Below are 7,154 nucleotides of genomic sequence, written 5' to 3' on the forward strand. Positions count from 1 at the left end.
TCTTGCGTCTCCTCCAGGATCTCAGCTTTCGTTCTTTTCCTCCCTTTCTAACTCTTTCTGGCCACTGTGTAACCTTGCCCAGGCCATCACTTTTACAAGGGAACAAGCAAAGCTCTTAGGGTAGCAGATGGACCCAACAGAAAAAAGGCACCATCAAAATGCAGGGCTGTACTCCTGCGATCCCCCAGCTTCCTCCCCTCTTGGCAAATGCGTTTCTTTTATTTTCTTTTTTGTGTAGGCAGATAACATTTCAGATAACACTCCAGAGATTAATTATCATGAATTAGCCCAATTCAGTTTTTACTGCTATGTTTTTTATTATTTTAGAGTTAAATGTTGGCTTAGTTACAAATCTATAAACTCTCACCAGAATTTTGTATGTAACTTACCAGCAAGACTGGTATACAGATAATTCGGTCCTCCTGGGTACTTAAGAAAATTATAATTATCTCTCTGTGTCTGAAGGAGTTAATTGTCAATGATTTCAGAGGGAACCAGTGTCCTGACTGATCAGTTTGGGAAACATTATTCATCTTTGTGTATTTAATGCCTAACATGGCTCCTCATATCCGCCAAAGAGATTTTCAGTAATTGCCTTTGAACCAATTAATTTCCATTCAAAGTATCTTTTGAGAGTCTGTAAATCTCTAATCATATGCCTACTTATTTCCATGATTGCAGCAGAATATAAGATATTTGTGTCAAAGATTAGCATGGCTAAATTATTTCTTGGCATTTGCAAGCCACTTGGAAGGTCTTGCAGTTTGTTCTGTTGCTATTCATCTTAAAAACTCTATGGAAAAAGGAATGTTGTAAATATGCTGGGGGGAAATCCAAGTGTAAGGATATAAATCCTCCAAAACTTTCCATTGAGTTTCAAACAAATATAAAAGAAATAGGGGGAAATGCTCTATTATACCATATGACACAAATCTATTCTTCTATCATGAACAAATAATATGAGTAGGGAAAAAATACTGGAATATCTTCCAGAGGCTTCTAGGTTTATAGAATTCACTTAGCCAATCACTTGCCTCTGAGTTCTCTACTAGCAACCTAACATAACAACAGCAGTAAAGGCCACTGTGGGGCTAACTGGTATACCCATTAACTGCTGGAGTCACCAAAGAGCCATAGCACACACAAAAAAGTTCTCTTAAGTTGATATTTCAAGAACAACAACAACAAAACATATCTTAGGGGTCAGAAAAAAAATCATTATCTTTTATGCTACAGTTTAGGGGAAAAAATCAAAATTACAGAAAGAAGGGTTTGTGGTGATGATGTCAGACCTCCAAAAGCTAACCCCAAGCAGGATCCAGTTACAAAGCTTGGCAATTTGTTTGATCCTTTAGAAAGTATTTACTAAAATGGGTATGTGTGTATAATCATAGAAGGAGAAAAGTGAGTGGGTGAGGTATCCATGCGTGGGCATTTATAGCCGCCAAAAGCATTTCTCTGACCTTCTGAAGAATACACATGACCATTAAAGCATGATTAAGAGAATTAGACACAGACAGTATGAAATGGTGGATTCCAAAGCCAACCTTGCCCATAATTATACCCGAGAGCATTCCAGACCCTTCATGCTCTTCTCACCTAGCCATTATAGTCCTGAGCTCAGAGGTTACTCGCCCAGACCTAATCCTAGCTTTCTCACTGAATTGGAAGGGTTAGGAGCAACAGCGAAGACAAGGGCCACCAGGTACCATAGGCTTCCGTGTCAGGCAGACCTTGCTCTGAACACTGACTTTCCTACTAGCTGCGCCATTGTGAGCATCTCTCTTAAAGTCCTTAGTCTTGAAGTGGATTTAAGAATACCAAGTTTATAGATTTTTGAGAAGACTAAGGAAATACCACACATGAATACATAGAAAATCAGGGAAGCCTGACTTAGCACTGTGAGTGTTGTTCAGTATTAATGGTAACCATGGCTCAGTCAGTCTAGTTAAGAAGTCATTCATTTATGTGAACAGTATTCACTGAGAATTGCTGTGGTTTGAATATTAAAAGCTATCCATAGGCTCATGGATTTGAACGCACAGTCCCTAGTTGGTACACAGTGGTTCTGAGGTTTTATTTCTCAGCCCCACTTCCTAGACATTCTTCGCTTCCTGTGTGAGGATACAGTATGACCATCCATCTCAAGGTCTTGCTGCTGTGCCTTACCTGTCATGGCAGACTGTGTGCTTTCAACCTGTAAGCAGAGACTCAATGCTTTGTCCCTTAGTTTGCTTTTTGGCAGGTAAACTACTGTGATCATATACCATAAGTCACACAGAGTATTCAGCACTGCAATGGGATTCAGAATATTTCTAAGGTGGGTCCAGAGGTAGAAAGGAAATAAGAATTAAGAAAAACATATTATTTTGTTCAATGACAAAGTTTGCCTTTCTTAAGAAAATGATTCAGTAAATACTTAAGCAAGGGAGAGTCAGAGAGGTTATGAAAGAGAAAAAGAGTAGCCACATCCCAGGGCAGGCATAGGCTTCTCACTGGGAAGTTACTTGGAATACTGTACGAGACCTAGTCAAATGTTCCTGCTCCGACAGGATGCATGATGAAAAATCACTCTGAGAAGGGAGGAAACAAGCAACAGGCTCTCCACTCCACACATGGGCTTCTCACTGTCCACTTCTCCCTAGCCACTGACATGTGAACTCATGCTCAGGCCTCCACACAAGGAGACCAGAAAGGGAGAAAAGCCAACAGCTGTGGCCACTGCCCCTCCCTTATAGTGCAAGAGAGTCTTTTCAGTTTTAGTTTCTCCATTCTTCATCTCCACTCTAGGGTTTCATTACAGAGAAAAGTCTTATTGAAATCAAAAAGTACAGATCTACCCCAACATAGCCAGAAATTCAACTTCTAATAGGTTTCCTCATGTAAGTGTGTGTGTGTGTGTGTGTGTGTGTGTGTGTGTGTGTGGTCTGTGTTGATGTGTGTGTATGTGTGTGTCTCTAGGTGTGTGACTGTGTATCTCTGTATGTATATGTATAATTATCTATGTAAGTGTTTCTCTGTTTGTCTCTTTGTGTGTATGTGTACATGTGTGTCTCTGTGTATATATGTGTGTATGTGTGTGTGTGGTCATAAATGTGTGGGTACATGCATGTGTGCATTTGTATGTGGAGGCTAAAAAAGTCACATGAGATGCCTTCCCACATTCCATTTTATTTCCTTGAGACAGGCTCTCTTACTGAATTGGAAGTTACCATATCACATAGACTGGCTGGCTAGGGAGCTATTGGACCTGGCTGTGCCCCCAGTGCTGGAGTTACAGGCGTGTCCAGTCAGGCCTGTTTGTTTACATAGGTGCTTGGATGGAACAAAGGTTCTCCTGCTTACACAATGAAATATCTCCAGAGTCCAAAGTTTCCTTTTTAAGAGTTATGGTCCAATGCTACAAGAAACAATAAACTGTATCAGCCAGTGCAACTTTACTGTGAATTAACACACTGTATTCTCCATAATTCTTTTAGCCAGCATCTGAGACAAAAGATTTCTTTAGCGAGAATAGGCTTCATGTCTTCCATATTGAACGTGAAGCTGTAGCATCTCAGTGCAGTAGGTACAATAATAGCCTTCAAAGATGTTTGCGCCCCAGTCCACAGAACCTGTGGATAAGCTCCTGCACACAGCAAAAGCTATTTTTGCCGACATGATTTTGAGAACGGGGAGACTATCTTAAATGGTACAGTGGGACTCTAAGGTTACTTGAATACGTAAAAGTGGAGAAACTTTTTCAACTGTGAGAGAAGAAAAGGAAAGCCAAGGGTCGGGTAAGGGCAGGGAGGTGCTGCATCCGTCGGTTTGGAGACTGGGAAGAAGGTTGTGCGCCAAATTAGGTGTCAGTCTCCAGAAGATGGGAAAGGCAAAAAAAAAAGGAACCTTGGAAGGAACCTGCAACCTTGGAAGGGATATAGTTATGTCAAGACCTTGATATTTATGTCAGTAAGTCATTATTTAAATGAATGAATAAGTAAGTAAGTAAGTAAATAAATAAATAAATAATATAATAGGGTGAAATTGTTTGGATAAAAAATAGAAAACTCAGGCACCAGAGGACAAGAAAGTAAGGCCATTAGGTAAGGAGGGAGACAAGTCAATGCAGAGAAGTGGGAGATGACTGATTCAATGGCCTGGATTGGTCCAGAGTTTCCACGGCATGGGCATCATGGTGCTGTCAGTGGGCAACAGCAGAGGCTGAGGTTTCAACCCTTCTTATGTATGGGGCATCAGCATGATGAGTAATTCTTCATTACACACTCCACATTAGCATACCAGTTCCTCCATTCCACAGAAGATTGTGAGAACCTATGAATATCCAAGCATCACCGCATCATCATCCCCGGACTCACTTACTGTAGAACAAATAAGGGACGGAATCCCATCTCTGCTCAGCCTATGGTGCCCTGAAGGATGTACTGTCCTCCTGTGCACATCCCTGCAGGTGTCACAGGTAACACAGCTGTGCTGTGAAGCAGGAAATGCATTTGCTAATCTTTTGTAGTCAGGGCATTGATTTTTTTTTTTTTTTTTGTACTAGCTAAATGATTTATCAAAGTTCATTTTGCTTCGTTCATTGGGGTTAACCTCACATTTCAGATATGTGCACTGGAGAGACTTAGCTTTGAGCAAGATTATGGGTCAAGACTCAAAACATTCAAGTAGTCACCATAGAAGAAAAAGAAAAAAGAATCTGGTTTTATTCAATGAATCTGCTTGATATACAAAGTCCTGAAAATTGCAAGGGAATTGACCTTAACGGGATCCAACGTCCAGCGGATTGGAGCAGCCAAAGGTCACTTATAAAAAGAAAGGGTGGGGATGGTCTAAACACTGGGATTAATGATTTTCAGCTTAAAAATGGGGGGATTTGGAGTTTTTCCGCTTTGTTTTCCTTAAGTACCTTCTTGCCCCAGCAGGCTCATCTGAAAGCGGGTGGAATCTCCACAAATCCTGTTGTGTTTCATGGCTTTCGATACCTCTCCTTCACTCCTCCCAAGACATAACTTCACACTGATGAAATCAGACAAACAAGATTTATGAGCCTCAGTTCTTAAGAGGGCCAGCTGGTCATCCCAGTAAAAAAGGTTTCCTCTTTCATCTGCTTCCTCCTTCAGACGTCCGCCCCTCCTCGACTAACGAGGAAGCCCCCGATAGACTATTCAACCATGGGACACGCCCGTGACAGTCCGATGGATACAGGACCACAGAGATCATTGCCGTCTCCTTCTCCACTCTTTTTCTCCTTTTTGCTGTCTTCTGACTGGTGCCCTCAATTTGCCCTCAGACTGTGTACTTGATCTCTCCCTTCATTCAGCTCTTGGTCTGTGTCTCTTCTAATACCCAGTGGCTGGCCAGGACTTCCGGAATTGCTTCTCCCCTTGCTTCCTAGACGGGACTTGACATTCATTTCTGGCTTCCCAGCCGAAGACCCGCCTGGTCCAAGTTTCAGTCTCCTTTCCTTGGCATGTATGTGACAGGCTGCATATGCTACGACATCTCTGCTTCCTGTTTGCTTTAATCCTTCTCTGGAAATGGAGGGGGAAGTGTTCATCATCCAAAGTCCTTTTCTTTGTGTTTAAAACATTTTCTTCTTACAAACAGAATATAAAACAGTGATGGCCAAAGGCTGGTTAGGGAGTGAAGGAAGTCAGTGTTTAGTGGGACTAGAGTGTGAGACCCACAGGATGGTGCTCACAGCAGTGTGGATGCACTTCACATCATTGAACTGAGGGCGTGGACCATTTCAGGAAAAATCACACCACCAGACTGATGAGTGGAATGAACATCCTCCATTCTATCTTTCTGCTCCAAAAATCTGTTTAATTTGTTTGTCCTTGGACAGAGGACACATCACGTACTAAGTTGATAAGAACAGATAATCCACTTGATCTCAGCCGAAAGGCCAAGAAGTCAAGTATGTACGTTACTTTTCCAAAAGGTAACTTAAGACCTTGTGCTCTCCTGGGCCCTGCTCTTCATACCTCTTCTGGATTTGTTGGTTGCTAAGCTTACAGGTACTTCGTAACTATCTTAACTCTTTTAGAAATAAATGCTACCAGTTGATCGAGGTAGTGCTTGCCTTTAATCCCCGAATGTGGGAGAGGCAGGTGGGTCTCTGAGTTTGAGTCTAACCTGGTCTACGGTATGAGTTCCAGGACAGCCAGGGATACACAGGGAAAACCCTGTCTCAAGAAACAAATTAAACAAAAAGGGAAAAAAAGAAAAAGAAATACTACTATTGCATCTGTCTTTGGGTTGCCAGAATCATGATTTCCTACCTCCCAAGTCTCACCCAGCCCTTTGAGGGTTCACATCCCGTGAATAATTGCTGAACATCAACTATAGACTGCAAGCCATTTCCTACTGAAGTTTATACTTATAAACAACAACAACAGATCGACCATTTACTAAGGCCCTTCTTGCTAGGAACTGTACTGTTACATATGTATTATTTATTTCATTGACTTAACAACTGGATAATGCAAGTCATTTTTCTCGAGCCTTTGGCAATGATACAGACCTGTTTGGAAAACTTGGGATTAAGCGCCATTAAGCCATTAGAAATGGGATTGGTGTCTGCTGAGGCCTCTGTGCCAGGCAGAGTGCTGAGAAATGCCTCACATAGCAGCCTGTCTTCAGTTTAAAGATAAGGAAATTGAGGACCAGCCAGGTTTAAAGAATTTACAGAGGAAACTTAGCTCATGAAAAGACACAAAGAGAGTATTTGACACCGAGGTCTGGTGTACTCAAGGCTGGGTGAATCTTTCTGCCACCCTACACAGCTCGTCTCGATAGCTGTAACACAACTTGGAGCCTATTTAGTGACTAGGAACTAGTTGGGGAAGCAGAGAGATTGAGCTCTGTCTGGATCTGATTTGGTATGAAAGGATGTAGAGACACGGGAGCCAACGTAAGCTAGGGTTTACAGGGTATACTTCTGTGTGTCTTTACCAAGCACAGTGCTAAAAGGACTCTCTCAAGCAAGAAGCAGACAACCATGGATGAACTGTGAGGACCTGTAACCCATGAAATAAGCCAGATAGATGATGACATATGTTTCCTGGCTTTCCTCACATGAGGTCCTCAGTAACAGGCAAATCTGCAGAGACCGTAGAATAGAGATTACCACGTGCTGGCCAAGTTTC

At 42.0% G+C, this 7,154-nt stretch overlaps 1 non-coding gene across 1 annotated transcript; it reads right to left on the reverse strand.

Moving 5' to 3' along the window:
- Window positions 1–5,737: 5,737 nt before the first annotated feature.
- On the reverse strand, window positions 5,738–5,923 carry LOC115064639. Its single transcript, XR_003844460.1, has one exon. It is a non-coding gene; the product is annotated as a U2 spliceosomal RNA (small nuclear RNA).
- Between the last annotated feature and the right edge of the window lie 1,231 nt (window positions 5,924–7,154).

Source organism: Mus pahari, chromosome 8, assembly GCF_900095145.1.
Source record: "Mus pahari chromosome 8, PAHARI_EIJ_v1.1, whole genome shotgun sequence".
NCBI lineage: Eukaryota > Metazoa > Chordata > Mammalia > Rodentia > Muridae > Mus > Mus pahari.